Raw genomic sequence first — 20,730 nt, forward strand, 5'->3', positions numbered from 1 at the left:
GTCTTCTGTTTAACTGGCAATGTCAGAAATTATTGACCTGAGTCCCCCACAGCTCAACATAACAGCATGGCTTCACTTCCTATATTTCGTGTTCATACTTTTCTACTGGATGGTCAAGACCAAGGCAAAGCAGGACCTATGCAACAAGAGTTGTAGCTTATGGGTCTGAGAAGGTCAGTGAAATCCCGTCAGGATTTATCCTGAGAAGACTGCTTTTGTCTGAGGCAAAAGGAGCGCAAGTTTGAGTCTAACCTGAGCAACTTAGTGATTTAGTGAGACACTCTCTGATTTTTTAAAAAAGGAAATGGGCTGGGGATACAGCTTAGTGCAAAGGCCCTGTATTCAAAAAGAAAGTTATAAGAAATAATTCCATTAAAAGTAGTTTAGTTGAGGGGAGTCTTACTTTTGAGGATGTCTATTCACTTATTCAACATTACTGTGTAGCTTCTCTAGGTATTCTAGATCTTCAAGGATATAGAGAAATCTTAGTTAATCCCAGAGCTAGGTTGGTCTATTGCATGGAGGCTATGCCTGTCAACTAGTTCTGTACCAAAAACACTGAGAACCTTAATAATAAGTAAACATTTATTTCTTATTGATCTCAAACTTCAAGGCACATCACAATCACCTGAAATAGATTACTGGTACTATTCTTAAAAGGGAGCAAAATTTGCTTCTAACAAGTTCCCTGGTGATGCTGAAGTCAGCGCTGTTCCTCTGGAGACTACACTTTGAGGACAAGGGCCTTTAATAAATTTCTCTGAGATATTTTCAAGTTGATGTACCTCTTACCACCATATTTTCTAATATTCTTCTATTGTGAGGGGTATCAGATCCATACCAGATCTGATAAAAAGGTTATGTTAGTAGAGTTACATTCTTAAGGGCATGAAGTAGATACAGACAATGAAACAGGTCCTGCATGGAACCAGCTGTGATTGTGTTAAATGTAGGGATCTGTTTTTCATATATTTTGGTTTCCAGTTTTTCCTGCTCTTTCTTTTTCTTTGTGCTTGTGAAGCTCCTCATTTCCTCACAAAGACTGAGTCTATTCAGGACCTTTTTTTGTGGGTTGGGGGTGGGTAACTGGTAATTGAACTCAGGACCTTGTGCTTGCGAAGCTCCTAGTTTCCTCATGAAGACTAAGTCAGCTTTGGAGGTTCTTTGTCTTGATGGGGTTGGGCATGAGATTGTGGTGTCATGTTCAACTTTTCTACAACTTTTCTCTCTTGAGATTTAACAGTGAGAAAACTCTGTTTCTCTCCCCCCTGTTCCTTAACCTTAATGACCTGCTTCAGTTTTCTTGTGAGGCCTTCAAGTAATGAGGATTTGGTGGGTGGAAGGAGTTGCCTAGGACAATGTTGGGGACTTTGAAGATGTGAAGTATTACGAATTTGAAACAGGACTGAAGTAGTAGGAGAGTACAAAAAAACAAGTAGAGAAGAATGTATGAATGGAAAAGGAGGCTTCCACAATTAATGTCCTTAAGTGTGATTTTCCTGTAACAGATTGTAAAGAACGTAAGAGCAAAGGTTTATAAAATATAGTGGTGAAACAAAAAGCCCAAGAAAATACAGTACTAGCACAGAAATGATGAGGAAGAAACAATTGATTGCTTTGGTGTATATACATAGGATGGTGATTAAAGATCTGTAACATGGAAATGAAGGCACCTACCAAAGATTATATACTTGGTCGTTTTGCCAGGAGGTAAAAATATAAAAAAATATTTCTTATCCTAGATGGATTCTTTGTAAACTGCTTTTGCTGGCTTATTTGATCTTCACAAATAAATTGGATGGCTACTTTTTTCTCCATTTCACTAAAGGTGAAATTTTAAGTAGAAACACATTTGACTGTCAGCCTAGTTTACTGAGATTGTAAGCCTGGGCCTTGGAAACAATCATAAATCTTAGTATCTTTTTTTTTTTTTTTTTTTTTTGTGGATCCAGGGATTGAACTCAGGCAAGCAGTTGCCAGGCAAGCGCTTATTCTACTGAGCCATGTCCACAGACTTAATCTGTCTTTTTTCCCCTCTTTTTGTATTTTAGGGAAGGGTCTACAGGGTGTTCAGGGTCTCATTACTAGATGGGACTTGTAGTGATCTGCCTGTTTACAGCCTCCCAAGAGCTGGGATTGCAGGCATGTGCCACCATGCCCAGTCTCAACTGCCGTCTCAGCGGGGCTGGCACGTCAGGCCTGGGGATCAAACCCCCAGCCCCAGTGCCTGCTTGCAGGCACTTTTAATCTGCTGAGCTATTTGGCCAGCCCTTTGTTTTAGCATCTTATTCCTTGGAAATGAGAGTCTCTTACTGTTTTTCCAGTCTTGGCTACATCTAGCAAATCCGAGGTACTTCTCTTCAAATCCATTGTTACTTCTTCATATTGCCTTCATTTCGCACTCCATCACTTACCACATTGGCCTTCTAGGTTTACTGTCTCTCTCTGTCCTCAGCACCACTGCCACTCTGGTTTAGGGAGCCTCTGCTTCCTGCTTTGACTGTTGTCTTTTAATGAAGCTATTTTTTGGATTCTTTTTTTTTTTTTTTAAAAATTGTTTATTCATTTTAATGAGAAAAAAAAGCAGTGAAACAGTTTCAAAACAGGTTATTAGGACAGTTACAATAATTAATATATTGCAGAATTCCTCTTTCCTCCATTGTGTACATTTATGTTATTTGGAAAATAAATTTGTTCTAACATTTACTCATCAAATGGGGAGTGGAACAAGGGAAGGGAGAGGGGAAGAAAGTAACGAAAAGTGAAAAGGAAAATATGGGACCAGCTTTTTATAAAAAACGAGGGGTTGAAGGGAGAGTAGGAGAGTGGGGAAAAAGTTATATCATTTACAGGAAAAATTCTCTATGATGAATGTAATCATTATGGATGTCTAAAATGTATTATTAAGCAAACAAACAAACATAAAAAGACCAGGGCCTTGAGTTCTTTGAGATAAAATGCATAATCCTTCCTTTACTTCCAAATTATCCCATTTAGTCTTTTTCCTACTTTTTCCCACACACTTGTGCTCATAGAATTATGTTCCCTGCTTAAAATTATTCTTGGAAAATCCCAAAAGTATTGAATCAAAATTATGAATGGATTTCCATAGTGACCTTGAGCTCTTAAAATTTTTAATTATTTATTGGCCCTGAGTCATAAAATAGGGTTTTAAAGTCTTTGACATTCTTTTTTTATTCTTGCCTAAGTGGGTAAGCTTATTGTAAATGATATCCTTCTAGGGTGTTTTTTTCGCTATTGAGCATTGAATCTGGAAGCTTGTGCCCTTAGGTAAGCATTGTACTGAGTGAGCTGTACCAGTGAGTGTGCTCTATAACTGACTGACACCCTCAGTGCTCTTTATTTTTGATTTGAGACCAAGTTGTCCAGGCTGGCCTTGAACTTATGATCCTCTTGTGTTCTATTACTGTTGTGTCCTATTACTATTGTGTCCTAATAGTAATATCTATTTTGATGTGTCCTGAATATTTCTTCATTTTGGATGATACTCTGTTGGAATTAAGGGGTTCAGCGTCAGCTGACTCATTCATATGATTCTGTTTTTAGTATCTGATTGGGATCCATTGCAGTGTATGGTAGGATAGGTGATAGAAGAGAACTGGGTAAGATGGTGTTATGAGGAGAGGTTTTTTTTTTTTTTTGCTTGCTCAGAATGTCTTCAGGGCAGGTCTGGTAAAGCTTTAGGATCTGGGGATCGAACCACAGCATCCTGATTGCTTTGTTTAAGCAGTCACTTAAACAACTGAGCTAATGGGCCGGCCCCCTAGATAGTGTTATGAAAGATTGGGTTTGGATAGAGTGCTGTACGTGGATGTGATGGGCAGTATGAGACCTGAAGAGCACAAATCTAGAGGTCAGTTAGGAGAGACACTAAACACTGCCTTTTAAATTTTGCCAGGGGTCATTTTGTAGCCTCAAAAAAAGAACAATCAGACTCACTTTATTTCCTGCCTTAATGGCAGTATCCCTGGATCTCCGAACCTGGCCCAGTAATTCTTATTACTAGAACTCAGTAATACTATGGTCAAATAATCTTTTTGAGATAACCTGGTAACTTTAATCATATTTACAACATTGTTTTTAAAGGAAAATCAATTGTGAACTCCAAACAAATTAAAAATTGGTTGTATTCTAAAAGGGAACTGCTGATATATAAAATATAGTATGGTTTAGTAAAATGCTTTTTGTTTGCTGGCCTTTGCTTTTGAACAGTCAAATGGGTGAAATTGGAAATAAACACCTAAGTCCCTAAGAATCTAAACTTTTGTTAGGCACCCGAATAAGTAAATAGAAATATTGATTGCCAAAATAAACTTTTGGGGAACAGCCTTATTCTTTTTTTTGCGGTATCGGGGATCGAACTCAGGACCTTTTACTTGTGAGGCAGGTGCTTATGCTGCTGAGCTATCTCCCCAGCCCTAACAACCTTAATCTTTTTTTTTTTAAATATTTATTTATTTATTTTGGGTGTGTGTGTGGCCAGCTCAGCCCACCAGGGGGCGGGGCTGGCTGGCATGTGGTGCTGGGGGATTGAACTGCGGTCCCTTGTACTTTGCTAAGCTTGTTCTAAGTAGGTGCTTTAGACCACTGAGCCATCTCACCAGCCCCCCTTAATCTTATAACAGTTGTATTTTCTGATTATAATGCAGCAGAAGTCCCCCACCCACACCCCAATGCCAGTATACTTCAGCTTGTTAGTTGCCCAAGTAACGGTTCCTGTTCCAGATCCAGTTGCTCCTGTCTCTTAGAAACGACTGGTCACTGTGATGCATGGTTGGTCACTATGATGCACACTGTATACACCGATCCCCAGTTGACAAGCCATTCTGCCTCTGAAGTTCCTGCTTGCTTATCTGTTATAAGTCCTAGACCATCAGAGATGAGGGCCTGATATTTTGGGAATGATCCTGATCAGTGCCTGATGGGATAAATAAATCTGCCTCCAAATCCTGGGTGTTGTTTTGTTGCTTCTGCTTGCCATGTCTCAATAATAGTAATGCAAATTCAGGACAGAAAACTTGAAAGATAAAACTAAGGGTTTTGCCTTTCTATTTAGTAGTAGAACTCATTGTAAGTTGATCTGGTAGAGAGAAAAAGGTAAAACATTTTTGTCCTTGTACTACCTTTACGCAGACGTGAATTAAGTATCTAATAAAGGATATTTGAAGACATTACAAAGGTGTATGACTCAAGTCTTTGTACTGCTTAGAGGTTCTTATAACTGGGAATGGGAATGCGTAGGTTATTTTCATATATGTATATATTTTAAAGTTTTAATTTCTCTTATTTTGAGATGGTGTCTCATTGTGCACTTCAGGCTGACCTTTAATTCACTCTGTAGCTCAGACTCCTTGAGCTCATGTCAGTCCTCCTGGCTCAGCCTCTTAAGTGCTGGGATTACAAATTGGTACCACCATGCCCAGCTTTTTTCATGTATTTCAAATTCTAGAGAAATATTACTAGTGAATAAAACATTTATTGAATATTTTGTTTGCTAGGTATAGTCTAAGAAACACAAACATGTTTTTCTTCTTTTATCTCTAACTTTGAGATAGGCATTAGTAAGATTTGTTTTTTTATAGATGAGAAAACATTCAAATTGATTTGCTTCAGATCAGACAACCAGGATTATACCAAATGTATTTGATTCTAGCTCTCTGTGAACTATTATACTTCATGGGATTGCACAGGGTAAAATGTTTTATTTATTTAGAAGACAAATGAGTTGGCTTGAAAATTTACTACTTATGGTTTTATGATGCTCTGTAGTTGTATATGTTGTTGGTCTTTAAAAGCTAAAGCTAATATTAGCAAGTGCAGTTTAAAAAGGTAAGCATTATTAGAAGCTTGAGATTTATAGCAGAAAAATAATAGTTTTTTGTGGGGAGATATTAGTAGATTATGATTTCAGTGGGCTATTTTAAATGGTTTTTAATTAACTTCCTTTCAGCCTCTGGGCCATCTCTCTTAGATGTTCACAGTCTAAAGTCCTGCTTTTTGGAAGACTGCATCAAGGAAATAATTTTGGCTTCTATGGCAGTTAAGCTTTGTGTCTATTATTCAACTCAATTTTTTTGGTGGAAAGGGGTATTCTGACTGACAGAAGTATGACCTGAATGAAAAAAGAAAGGGATTACCTGCTGTTTCCTTCCTCCCTTCCAGAGTTCTTAGAGCCTTTGTGGGACTGTATATATTATGTATACACATAGCTATTGTATAAATGTAAACTTAGTTATTATACTTTGTAATTATTGTTCTTTTACTTCACTTTTTGAGATAGAATCTTAATAAGCTGCACAGGCTGGGCTTGAACTTGTGTTCCTACACTCTTTGAGGATTAACTAGGAGGAACTTTCACAGTACAAACTTTTTAAACTAAAGGTATTGTTCTGTTTATTGCTCATAGTTCAGGTTTGAGATTGTGTATGCCCTCCTCTACTTTTCCTCTTCTTCCTTTTCCTCCTTTTAGTAGTGCTGAGGACCAAATTTAGGGCCTGTTACTTGGAAAGCAAGACAATTTTTTGGGGGGGGTGGGCCTGGGGGATTGAACTGAAGGGCCTTGTGTGTACTAAGCACATACCCTACCACTGGGCTTTTTGAATTGCTGACATTGCACTTAGGGGTAATTTGTAACCCTTTATTATTTATTTATTTATTATTTTATTTTTATTTCTCTGTTATATTTTCAGTCTCACAGGGAGCACATACAGCAGAGAAGGATCACATGACAGGCAAGAGTATGGGAAGCAGGTCTTTTATAATAATTCAGTCTCTCAAGACTTAACTCAGAATCTAGTGAGAACTAAAATTTGATCCCTCCTGAGTACAGTGTCCCCAGTGACCTAATTCCCACTGGGCCTCACTACTTGTAGGTTCCAACATCTTTTTAACATTAGCAGAGTAGGGACCAAACTTGCAACACATGAACCCTTTTGGGATTCATGCATTCTTCTTTTTTATTTTTATTTTATTTTATTTTTGGGGGCAGAACCAGGGATTGAACTCAGGCCCTTGTGCTTGCCAGGGAAGCTTTTATTCCACTGAGCCATCTCCCCAGCCCCCTATGCATTCTTCTTGAGCCTGCATTATTCCCCTTTCGATTAACTTTATACCCATTTCCGGCTGTGCATATTCAGTCTCTAGCCTTTTCTTTTTTTTTTTTTTTTCTTTTCAAAGTTTTATTGATAAACATATAGCAATGAGACAGCTTCAAATCAAATCCAAAGTACAGTTTCAACAAATAATACACTGTATATATTCTTCTTAGTGGTTAATTGCTGTACAAGATGCAGACTTGTGATCCTACTTACAAACACCGTTAGAAAAAATCATTCTATTCATTAAGAGAATGCAACTATGTATCTATTCTCTAGCCTTTTCTGACCATATCAAATTACATTCAGCACTCTACCTGTTCAGTGAAGTAGGCACCTCCTACTGACTTCACTTGCTCTTTTCTGCATTTTTATTTACTCAGGCAGCTCCACTTCCACATGTGTGTACTGTTGCATTTACCATTGCTTGTCTATTAAATTCTAAATTTCCCAAGGCACAATTTAATTGTCTTAATATTATTTATTGTGCCTTTAGGTTCATTACCTATTAACCTTGTGAATGATGACTCATGATACCTCTCTGGGTGAGATGGAACTTAGGGTCATCATGGCTGTTAGGCAAGCATACTGCTATGGAGGTACTCCCCTCAGCTCCTCTCACTTTTTATGTATAGTAATTTTGTAAGATTATATTTGATTTTAATTAACCTTGTACTGTAAATATCAACCCTAAATGAAAAATCCATGGTTAAAACTGTTGTTTTTACATGTTAATATAACTGTACTAGCAAATTGAGGATACTTAAAGACCTTGTTTTAAATGTCCTCCAAAGTAGTCTCACTAAGGTATTGTCAACATTGTTCATTTGTGAGGGTAAAACTGTAAAGCTTTATGAAATAGAAAAGAATATGAAGATTAAATACAAAGGATTTGAGGAAGATGCTTCATAGTAAGAAAAATGGTATGTGCTGGTGAATCTAGAAATGGTACTGTGGAAATAACTAAATATGCTTGTCAAATGGTGAAGGAATAAAGGTCTCACTTGTTTATTTTTTGAGACAGGTCTTGCTGTGTGGTCTAGGCTGCTCTTGAACTCGAGGGTAGCCTTGAACTTGTGGTGGTCTTGTTGCCTCAGCTTTCTGAGTGCTGGGCTTATAAGTATATGTCACCATGCTCAGCTTGGGTATCATATTTTTAAAGGAAAAAATGTTAGCACCTTAGCAGATTTCAGATACTGTGTAGCACAAGGGAGTATCTATGAGTGTGTAACTTGGATTGAATCTCTTTTTTTTTTTTGAACTGGGGATTGAACTCAGGCCCTTGTGCTTGCCAGGCAAGCACTTATTCTCTGAGCCATCTCTCTGGTCCCTTGCATTGAATCTTGAAAGTTCATTGAAATGTTGTGTGATTTAGAGAACAATATGTGGTTGTAGAATAAACATTTTGTTGTCTTTTTTTTTTTTTTTAATTTTAGGAAAGGGTCTACAAGGGTGTTCAGGGTCTCACTACTAGATTGGACTTGTAGTGATCTGCCTGTTTATAGCCTCCCAAGAGCTGGGATTACAGGTGTGTGACACTATGCCCAGTCTCAGTTGTTGTCTCAGTGTGCCTGGGGTGGGGCCGTCTTGGCAGACCGGGTAAATGAACCCCCATCTGCTGAGCTATTTGGCTGTCCCTGTTGTCATTTTTATCATTTGTAGAAGTCTTTTGCTTTGTTTGTTGTTTTTTGAGACAGAGTCTTGCTGTGTAGTTCAGGCTGGTCTTGAACTACTATGTAGCCTAGGCTCTCCGTGAGCTCCTTCCTGTCATCCTGCCTCAACTTTCTGAGTGCTAGAGTTATAGATGTGTGCCACCTTGACAGGCTATAGAAGTTCTCTTGAAGTTCAGGCTTATTATGGATTACTGCTATGAGATTATTTTGCCTGTCTCTGACTCCGTATGAGTGCAGTGCCAACGTCCTAAATTGTACAGACTAAGTTCAAATTTTCAGTCCTTTTGTGGACTACAGGCATGTGCCACCACATCTGGTTTCATATGTCATTATTTACAAAAAATTCTGGCCAGACTCAGTGACATATACCTGTAATCTAACTAATTTGGAGGCCAAGACATGAGAATTGTAAATTTAAGCCCAGCTTGGATTATTTAGCAGTATGCTGTCAAAATAAAAACGAACAAGTGTCTGAGGATACAGTTTAATGGTACAATCCTTGCCTGCAGTGTGTGAGGCCTTGGGTTCAGTCCCCAGTACTGAAAAAAATGTTTGTGTTTCTGTGGTAGGTTAGCCACATTTCTAACATACTGTGTTGGAGTGCTTGCTTCAGAGAGACAATGGGATCTTGTGATGCAAACAGCACCATTGCCTTTGGAGCCAGAAGGCCCAGGTTAACATTTTAGCCCATCTATTGTTAGTTTTGATACCTTGAATCTCAATAAGATGATCACTTCATATTTCAGTTCCTATGCCTGCAGAATAGGTGTTACTGATCCAAAGACTTGTTGTAAGGATATTAACATATATAGAAATACTTATCAAGACGAACAAAAAAAATGCGCATTTAGGTTCTGTCCATCTCATTGTTTTTGCTAAAGACACACAATCTGGGGACACTTTTTAAAGTAAACTTTGAGTATCTTTAGTTTGTTTGACAATTTGCACTTAGCTGTCAGCATTTTCAGTTACTGATTCCCCTCTTCTGCCTTCTCCCGTACTGTTTGTAGCTGTGACTGTCTATGGCTGGCACTATAGAAACTGATTCTCAAATTGTGTCTCAGAAATATATACCCTCCAAAGCTCTATGTATGACTTTCTGCTGCATTTTTTGTTCACACACTTAGAACAGGGACTGCTTATGGAGGAGAGGTGGGCTCCCAGTAACCTGGACATAAGTGGTTGAGGCTTCAGTGATGTTGAATTGATGAATGGATGCAGCAATAATGGGGCTGCCCAGAACCTCAGTTTGGATAACATTTTAAAAAGGGAAGTGGAGCTTTTCTCCATTGTACGTTGAATTTTCATTGTTTTTCTTCTTCTTGTCCTCCTCCTCCTCCCCCCACTCTTCCTCTTCTTCTTCCTCCTCCCCCCCCCTTTTTTTTTTTTTGCGGAACCGGAGATTGAACTCAGGCCCTTGTACTTGCCAGGGAAGCGCTTATTCAACTGAGCCATCTCCCCAGCCCCCGTTTTATTTTTCTATCTTTAAAAAGGATACATATCTGTGTTATTTGGAATATATTGATGTCCCAACCTCAGGGAATAAGTAGGGTTTTTTTTTCTCTTTTTTTCTTTTTTTTTGGAACCGGGGATTGAACTCAGGCCCTTGTGCTTGCCAGTTAAGCAGTTACTCTACTGAGCCATCTCCCTGGCCTGTTTTTTTTTTTAAATAAGTAGCAGTTTTATGGATCATTTATGCTATACAAGGAATAATTAGATAAAGCAGGTTGAGTCATTCATTTGGGTTTTGTTTTGCAATGCAGGCTAGCCTTGAACTACTCCCATGCTGGCATCAAACTTGTGATTCTGCATGCTGGGATTACAGAATAAAACACAATAAAATAAACATAATTTAAAAATATAGGCATTGCAATTCCTGACTTGAAATTATACTACAAAGCAACTGTAATAAAATCAGCATGGTATTGGCAACAAAATAGACCTGAGGATCAATGGAATATGTTAGTAGATGCAGAGGCCTCTAGGAACGCACTCAGCCACCTGATCTTCGACAAAAGGGCCAAACATGCTTACTGGAAGAAAGATAGTTTCTTTAACAAATGGTGTTGGAAAATTTGGCTCTCTACATGCCGAAAACTAAAACTTGACCCAGGTCTATCACCATACAGTAAACTAAAGTCAAAATGGATTAAAGAACTGAACATTAAAACAGAAACACTAAATCTCCTAGAAGAGAAAGTAGGAGGATATCTTGAAGACATAGGGGTAGGCAAAGAGTTCATGAACAAAAATCAAATCGTATGGGAAATACTTGAAAGAATTAACAAATGGGACCACCTCTTATTGAGAAGTTTTTGCATGTCAAAAGAAATTATCAACAACAAAGTGAAAAGACAACCCACAAACTTCGAAAAAATCTTAACTAATAAACACTCAGACAAAGGTCTGCTCTCTAGAATTTATAAAGAACTAAAGAATATTAGGGACCCAAAATTTAAACACCCAATCCAGAAATGGGCATCTGAGATGAGCACACACTTATCAGAGGATGAAATTAAAGAAGCAAATAGATATATGAAAAAATGCTCCACATCACTAGCCATCTGTGAAATGCAAATTAAAACAACACTGAGATACCTTCTCACCCCAGAAATGGCTATCGTAAAGAAATCAACCAACAACAAATGTTGGAGAGGCTGTGGGGAAAGGGGAACCCTTCTTCACGGTTGGTGGGAGTATAGACTGGTGCAACCATTATGGAACTCAGTGTGGAAACTCCTTAAAAAACTAGGACTGGAAATCCCATTCAAGCCTGCTATCCCCCTACTGGAAATTTTCCTGGAGGAACTGAAAGTGTCATATCATAGTGATATATGCATACCTGTGTTTATAGCAGCACAATTTGTGATAGCCAGATCTTGGAAACAACCAAGATGCCCATCACATGTGGAATGGTTGAAAAAGATGTGGTACTTTTATGTAATGGAGTATTACTCAGTTATAAAGAATGATAAACTCAAAGCCTTCATATTGAAGTGGATGCCACTTGAAGATATAAGTGAAATAAACTAGACCCACATCTGTAAATATTGTATTGTCTCCTTAGTAGAAGAACTTAAAAGAGGAAATACATATAGAAAGTTACAACACAAATAAAAGGAAAGTGAGAACTTGAGGATTGGACAATGAGGAATGAGCAAGGTGAAAAGCTGGGAAACATGACAGGGGCAAAGCCATGCATTTGTATGCATGAGATGGGTGGGGCAGTGATCCTGGGGGACATCAGCAGGTTTTTGAGACTAGCGGTTGGCTGGTGAGACTCTCACCCTGACTAACTGTATATGCTGGTGCCTGTGAGCCAGGCGGCTGCACTGAGGATGGCGATGTGTAATAGAGGGGTCGCGCTTGGAGTGCCTGCCATCCTGGTCTTCTAAATAATGTACTTCTTGTCATGACATACCATTTATTGCCATAATGTCTCTCAAGTAAAGGTTTTTTTTTTTTTAAAGGGTAATAAATTGAAAAAAAGACACAAGAACAAGAAAAAATGTCACAGATCTGTCCTGTTACAATTCTGTATATGGTTAGATTTCTAAATTTCTTTGTAAAAATATGTTAATGCTTATTTCTACTTTTATAAAATTATTTTTCCTTCATATTCTGTAAGGATTTAAAGTTTAACATCAGTATTTGATGGAAAATACCTTTCCCATGTTATTCCAAAGATGTTTGATATTTAGACAGGGTAAACCGAACTGCATATATTGCAGGTTAATAATAAGCTTCTCTTCTGGAGGGTTAACAACCTAAATTAGCAGATCAAAATTGAAGAAAAGGAAGGGCTGCAAGGTCAGCCAACATTTCGGCCCTAGCCTTTCAAGGTCAGTGAAGACTTGGGACATAGGAGAACCTGTACTGTAACATCATGTAACTCAGTTGTGCTCCAAATTTTCTGATGAAGATGATTATGGAGCCACAGAGGAATGTGATCGATGATGTATAGTGTGCCTGGGGAGAGAGTCACATGGAGAGAAAAAACATTCTCTCAGGCTTTCAGAGAGAGCACATTGGTCAAGCAATGGCCATGACTCATCCTCATGGCTGACACTGACAAAGGATCTACAAAGTGCGGTACAGGGCTAAAGGATAAATCTTGAGAGTACTTGACTGACCTTGTCAGATACAAAAGTTACATTTCTTGTTATATAGGTTTTTCTTTATCTTAGTCTTTACCATCCAGCAGAAAAGTATAAAAACTAGGTATATAAAGTAAAGCCATATTAATAGGATGAACTGTAAAAGGCTCAAGTCAATAACTTCTGAGGATAACCCACTAATATTATAGACTGCTGGACAGTGTTAGATTGTTTAGCTGAATTCAAACACCTATAGTATTTAGATGTCAATAGAATATCCACTTCTGACAGGACCAAAAAAAAAAAAAAAAAAAGAGGGATACAAAGGAAAGATCCTTTTGTATTTATATATACAAAATAGGAAGGATAGATATACAACTACCTTTGCTTAATTCAATGAGAAGAAAGAGGTGTACTAATAGTGTTTGGACAAGAAATCCTGTCTGCATCTTGTACTATGGATAACCATAACAATGTACAATGTATTGATTATCGAAACTGTCCTATTAATCAGCTTTGAAACTGTTATTCATATTTATCTCTCAATTAAAAAAATAAAAAATAAAAATACATGGGCTTCAGTGACTTTTATGGCCAGTTTTCATTGGTTTAAATTTTTTTTACAGGGGCCAGGGAGGTGGCTCAGTAGAATAAGCACTTGCCTGGCAAGCACAAGGGCCTGAGTTCAATTCCCGGTTCCACCAAAAAGAAAAAAAAATTTACAGTATCAATTTTTTAAAAAGTATTTTGGGACTTAATGAGCTTATACTCCCTTTGCTGGTTGTGGGTTTTTTTCATTTTTTTATTTTCATTTTTATTTTTTTTTGGTTGTGTCTTTAGAAATATAATGAATTAGGAAAAAAGCAAACTAATCATGAAAATGTCAAATTTTATTTTTTTCTGCAGCAGTCACTAAACTTAGGAAAGATACATTTTGCTTAAGGAGTTGATTGCATTATGTTTTTCTTTGTGTTTAATGTCCAAAGGATAATCATTTCACTCTTCTAAATACAAACTAGATTTCAGAGTCAGGTGTAGTGGCACACACGTATAATCCTAGCACTCAGGAGGCTGAGGAAGGAGGATCACTGTGATAGCAAGGCCAGCCTGGACTATATAGTGAGTTCAAGTCTAGCCTGTAACGGCAGAGTGAGACCTTGTCTCAAAAAACTTATCGTTGTAGCATGAATCACAAATTTATACTGTTATTTTTTAATAAAACAGTCTAATTTCTGTGGTTCCTAATTATTTGTTCTCTTACAGAGTATGGCATTTATTTATAGAATGTGGCTTAATTTCTGTAAAGTACTTGATAGCACAACAAGGAAGAGGTGACACTCTAAGAAGAGTCACATCTCCTCTGGGATCTATACCATATGCCAGTGAAATGTCAGATTTATAGCAGCCCTACTTAATAGCACACTGAATACTATAGGCAGTAAATGGATTTCCAAGAGGAAGGCAACCATGATAATGTTATGCGTAAAGCAGACATCAAGAATGACTCGAAAAAAGCCCTGAAGGACAGATGTAGTTTAGGAGGTAGGGAGGAAGGGGAGGATATTGATTCTAAGCAAAAGGAACATGACAAAAGGCATGAATAGGAAATTAATGCAACTTATTTAAGGGACAGTAAAAGCTCCTTCCCAGAAGCTTTATGTAATTGATTTAATTATCACATGTTAATTTGCTGGTGTGACTTTCCATTTCACAGATGAAGAAAGTAGGATCTCTCTCTCTCTCTCTCTCTGACTCCCTCCCCTCTCCTCTCTTTCACAGATAAGAAAGATCTCTCTCTCTCCCCTCTTTCCTCTCCCCTCTTTCACAGATGAAAGTAAGATCTCTCTCCTCTCTCTTCTCCCTCCACCCCCCCCTTCTGAGAATTTCTACTTATAGGTTGTGAAATTTCTAGGGTTTCATTTTGCATGTGTTTGTGTTTTTCTAGCTGTAACTTCAGGAAGAACTAGATAAGCCCGTGGAACATAGGTATCATGAGTGTGACTTTCACACTTTACAATTTGCTTAGAGCACTGGAGATAAAGATTAGTTGTAGAGCATTGCCTTAGAATGTAGAATGCAAAAGCTCTGTCTTTTTAATTCCAGCACCTCACAGGAAAATAATTTTCTTAATGTAGGAACAACAACAAAAATATAGAAACACCTCTTAGAATTAAACCTGGGTATTTTTAGAGTTTGCAAACTTTTTTATTGAAGTATTAGTTAGAATGGAAAATAGAAAATATGTTGTCTTTTTTTGTGTTATTATTGAAAAGTTTTTAGCTGTCACAGATTTCCCCATTCTAGAATGCTTACTCCAGATGATTTGTTAAATATTCAAATGGGAAGCAGTCATGACTTCGATTGTAATAACTGCATAACCCAGGCCTAGGCAGTACTGGGAGACGAGTAGACCAAATAGCCCAGGACAAGTGGTATTTGGATCGTTTTGCTGAATCCTAATAGCTCAAATTTTGTCTAATTGTATGGATTCATAACAAACAGTAAGTTCCATTAGAGATTGTATCTGGCCTATATGCTATTAAAATTTGTAGTCGCTTAGATAGTATAGTATTTGTGAGATACATGAAAGAAAGGAATAGATAAGTAGTGTTACACATTTACCAGCATAAAATATGACTGCAGCAGTTAATTTTGAAATAAATGACAATTTTGTATTTTCTCTTCTTCCATTGTAAGCCAAGTAATTAGAGACCAAAATTTCATTCTTTTTTTACAAGCCATTTTCCTATTGGTTATGGACTTTCAGTTGATAATCATGTTCCTTTTTATTTATTTATTTATTTATTTTTGGCATTGGGGATCAAACTCAGGGCCCTATACTCGCCAGACAGGTGCTTATGCCTCTGAGCTATCTCTCTGGACCTAAGCTATCTCCCTGACATAGTGTTCCTTTTTTTAAAAAACCAAATATACTTTTTAAAATGACTTTGAAAGATTTTGTTTGTTCTAACAGTTTGAATCTGAATTGGGGTTTAAAACTGAGAATTCATATTTAACATGTGCATCTAGCAGTTTACAGATAATACAAATGAAGTTAGTATAGGCCTGTTAAAGTAAGGACTACCGTGTATTTGGCAGAACTGGTCTGTTGCGTATGTATTTTGTTTGTTTCTTCATTACTGAGGACTAAGATGAATACTCTTTCCAGTTACCTAAAGATAAATGTTTGCTGGATTTATGAGTTGACATAATATAGTATGACCAGTCTCCACATGCATGAAAAGCACGGCTTGCAAACAGTTTTATATCAATGCATTTGTTTTCTTTTAGATGAAAATTGATCAACTACACATTTCACATACATTGAAATAGCTAATGCTATAACTTTCAATAGATTTTACATGAAATGGGATTATATGGGTTCGGAATGTGACTTGAGCAGTTTAAGTGAAGAAAATAGATTGATTTCAGAGTTCAGCTTGCAAAAAAGGCTAGAATAGTTTTAGGGCCTAGTAGATGTGAGGAAGTAGTTATAGGTTAGGAAGTAGCAGAGGTTATAGGAGTGAGTCATTGTAGTGGGTCAGAGAGAATGTGGTCTACAGTCAGGTTTAAAGTTTTATTCTAATTATGAGACTGGGGGTGGGACTCTCATCCTTCAGTCTTACTTGTGACTGCTTTAATTAATTGCTAGTCTGTATGCCACAGAACCACGTCTCTGATGCTAACTCCATCTTTGACCTTGTGAGAGAAGAAAAAGCAGCTCTCTTAGCCACAGGTTTTGGTGAGGAAGGTTAGTAGGAATTACTCAGCTAGAGAGAAGCTTTAAAAGAAGTGTATTAAAAAATAATTGGAGTTCAATCCCCTGTACTGCCCCCCCCCAAAAAAAGTTAAAAGAAAATAATTGGGTTAGATTATTTAATTTTAAATCTTTTTTTTCATCTTCTTGAATTAGATTTAAGGGTGGTATTGTGAAGTTGGGTTGGTCTGTAGGTTGCTCAACATTGTTAGGTGGTATATTTAAATAGGGACATTTTAAATTTCCTTAATAGGCACGAGGCGGGGCGGCCGGCCTGAGGCTCAGGCCAGGGTGGGCTGCGGTGGCAGCGGGTGTGCGAGGCACGGGCTGTTGTGCTCCCCGCTGTCCTCTTTCCCCTGCTCGACAGGTGAAGGAGGCCGAAGCGGTGCTGGGTGCACACCCCTCCCTTCCTCCTCGAGCTCCTGGCTCTCGCGCTGTGCGGCCTCCCCGACGCAAGACTGTCCCGGCCCGGATATGGCTCGTGGGCAGCAGAAGATTCAGTCTCAGCAAAAAATGCCAAAAAGCAGGCTGGACAAAAGAAGAAACAAGGGCATGATCAAAAGGCTGCTGCCAAAGCTGCCATAATATACACCTGCACTGTCTGCAGGGTAAGGGGACTTGAAAGACATAGCTTCCTTACACAAATGCCAGACCCTAAGACCTTCAAGCAGCACTTTGAGAGCAAGCATCCTAAGACCCCTCTTCCTCCAGACCTGGCTGACGTGCAAGCATAAAATTGTTTACAGGTGAACTCATGGCACCTTTGACTCTTCTACTGTCTCCGACCTTAGGTAACAAACCTGCAGCTGCTTTTCTAACAAACTGTTGATCAGCAAAAATAAAGGGGCTACAGAAACACTCATTGTTATGCTGTTCCCTTTTGGGCTTCATGCAAAGACAATTCTGTGTAAATGTACAGTTGACTCTGATTTGGAAATCTGAAAATCAGTCCATCCTTGTTATAAAATTTTTTTTTACAATTGTAATTATATTGATGTTCATATCGTGTAAAATAACTCATTTAATAAAGTAGTACTTTGATTTTACAATAACAACAACAAAAAATTTTCCTTAATAACTCCCCACCTTTTTTCTTTGATTATAAATAAGAAGCCAAAACATTGCTTCTGAACTTGAAAGACTTTTTTTTTTTTTTTTTTGGCAGAACAGGGGATTGAACTCGGGCTCTTGTGCTTATTCTGCTGAGACATCTCCCCGGCCCAAATCTTTTTTTTTTTTTTTTTTGTATTTTAGAGAAAGGTCTACAGGGTGTTCAGAGTCTCACTGCTAGATCAGACTCATATTGATCTGCCTGTTTACAGCACCTCCCAAGAGCTGGGATTATAGGCTGGCGCCACAATGTCCAGTCTCAGTTGCTTTCTCAGCAAGCCCTGGGGGTGGGGCCGGCACGGTAGATCCCTGTATTTGCCCAAGCACCTGAGCTATTTGGCCGGCCCACAAAGACATTATCAGAATTTAAAAATATTTCTGAATTTTTCTTGGGAGCTGAATAGAAATTGAAATTATAATGTTGGTTTATTCAAAAGTAATCATGATAAAGCTATTTTAGTTTGTCACTTGATTAAAAATCTGTCACCCAGTAATTTTCATAGTCCATTCCCAAAAATTGTTTGAAAGGTAGATATTTTGAGTACAGAGATGCTGAGATACTCTTGGAGTCTACTTGGTAGTGTATTATCCAGTGACCTATGAATTTTCTGTGTCACTTAAAGAGAACCTTATTTTTACTGAATCACTGTAAATGTCAATGGAGATACCTCTGTAGTCACTGACTTTCCATAGTAGTAAGGTTATATAAATTCACCCAAACCTTTTAGGAACATGTCTATGAAGGACGCTGTGTAATCATGAAACATACACACTGCTTTATTAAGGACTTGGATGTTCACACTGAAAACTCCATTAATGGAGAAGACTTTATCTTAGGTGTTTTATGTTTTGTCATAGACAAATGATTATTTAAATGTACAACTTTTGGGAGCATGAAAGAGAATGCATAGAAATGATTGGCTTATAGGTAGCTAGGTGACAAAACTAGTTTAAAGAAGAAAAGTGGTTTTTTTTTTTTTTTTTTTTTTTGGTAGTTTCTATTAACAGATTTGGATTTCTCTTTGTGCTTTGAAGTGAAGCATATGGTGGTGCAGTAAAGTAGCAAATGTGGATTCATTGTGAAACTTGCCTGTTGTGAGCGAATCACAGATGGAAAAAAGATATTAAGCAAAACTCCCATTTTCCTGCTTGAGAAATTCAAATGAAATAGAAACAGCTGGCTATGCCACTCTTTATTTCTCTATTAAGGAGCTGTGATCCTAAGCTTTTAGTTTATAACTGTTCACTTAAGACATGCACTCAGATTGAACTGGAGATAAAAATTTAGTTAAGGCGTTGAATCACCTGTTTTTGTACTGCATCTGCTACTATATTTTAGACTAGTAAAGAGAAGGATTACAGGCCACTAATTGTGCCCTTTCCTTTCTGTGACACAGTCATTTTGAGGAGAGTGGATTTGAGGTTCTACTCTGGCCCTTACTGTGGATTTAAAGGTTTTCATTCTTCATTAGAAGTTGTCCTATTTGACCAACTAATAAAAAAAAGTAGCTCTTTGAGTATCTTACGAGGTTTTTAATTTATTTTTTATTTTTAGTAAGGGTCTACAGGGTCTACAGAGTCTACAGAGTCTCATTACGTAGATCCAACTTGTAGTGGTCTGCCTGTGTTCAGCCTCCCAGGTGCTGGAAGTGCGCACCACCATGCCCAGTCTCAATAGTCTCAGCCTGCCCCACGTGCTGGGCCTGCACGGCACACTGTGAATTGCAGCACGCTGGATTGCCGATGAACTTGGCCCACTGTGTCTGCCTAAGCAGGCACTTTAGTCAGCTGAGCTATTTGGCCGGCCTTATGGGGTGTTTTAGACACTTAAACTACTGTCCTTGCTAGCAAATGTTAAGAATTGTCACAACAAGGCCAACACTCAGTCTTAGGAAGACTAACAGAATGTGAGGGGCTAATTGTCCCTGTGAGTGAGCCTTAAGACAAACACCACTTACTCTAATGGAGAAGTTCTTCTAGGTCAAAGCCTTTTAAACATGAGGTGCTTGTGAAGTGCTGTGGGAAGCATTGTACAAAGGTTTGTGCTACTTGGAAGTTAAGTAGTGTTGTATATTTTTCTTATTGTTTTCTTCTGTTAATAATGAAAACATTTGGTTGTTGCCTTGTAAGAGTGATAGCTGAGTAGAGAAAAGAATAATATCCATATAATTAAATTAACAGAAGAGGAGAGGAGTAGTCAGATCATCCCGACAAAATCAGTAGACACCTTTTAGAGGAATTCACCTGAGATGGAGCTTTCTAATTTGTGAATGAGGGAGGTGGCACATCTTGGGCCGAGGGCGTGGTTGGTGGTTGTGAGCTGCAAATTGGAGCCTAGTGACTAGTGAGGGTGCTCCTGTGCAGAAGTGCAGTAGGAAAGGGGTTTTACCTGCGATGTCAAGTTTCCTCTGATACAGGGAGCCAACCAGTTTTGAGAGTGAGAGATATAGTTAGAATTTGGTGCTAAAGATATCTCTACTACAGTGATAAAAATAAACTATTTAACAAGGTTACATTCCTAGGGTGAACTTCACTTGATCATGATGAATATCATGTTTTAAAATATGTTGTTGGATTCCTTTTTGTTACTGTAAGGATATTTTCACATACCCTCATGCTTTTCTGTCAGATTATGATACAAGGTGTTATACTGATAACAAAATGGTAAATATTTTTTCCTCTTTTCTGGAAGGATTTGTGTTCAACTGGCATTTTGTTTCTCACTAAGTTGGAGAGAATAGTCAGAGAAACTATCTGGGCTTGTGATTTTTCTGTGTGCAAATGTGTTTGATAAGGAATTCAGTTAGTAGAACTACTAGGATTTTTTAGTTCATATTAGACCAGTTTTGGTAAGTTCCATTTTTCATGTAGGACATATAGTAATATTTCTTCTTTCATTTGTGATATTGGTAATAGATATTTTTCAGTTTTGTTGCTTTTAAAAACAACTTTCTCCCCTATTTTCTGTGTTTTTTTTT

At 37.9% G+C, this 20,730-nt stretch overlaps 1 protein-coding gene and 1 pseudogene across 3 annotated transcripts in view; both read left to right on the forward strand.

Annotated features, from left to right (window-relative positions):
• Nucleotides 1-20,730, forward strand: part of Zfand3 (zinc finger AN1-type containing 3) — a 339,956-nt gene that overhangs the window by 51,838 nt on the left and 267,388 nt on the right. The window lies entirely within an intron of this gene.
• Nucleotides 17,087-17,691, forward strand: LOC101561564 (annotated as a pseudogene). The gene has a single exon (XR_002822019.1). The product of XR_002822019.1 is annotated as a zinc finger protein 706 pseudogene (transcript).

This window comes from Octodon degus, unplaced genomic scaffold (assembly GCF_000260255.1).
Source record: "Octodon degus isolate 3935 unplaced genomic scaffold, OctDeg1.0 scaffold00005, whole genome shotgun sequence".
NCBI lineage: Eukaryota > Metazoa > Chordata > Mammalia > Rodentia > Octodontidae > Octodon > Octodon degus.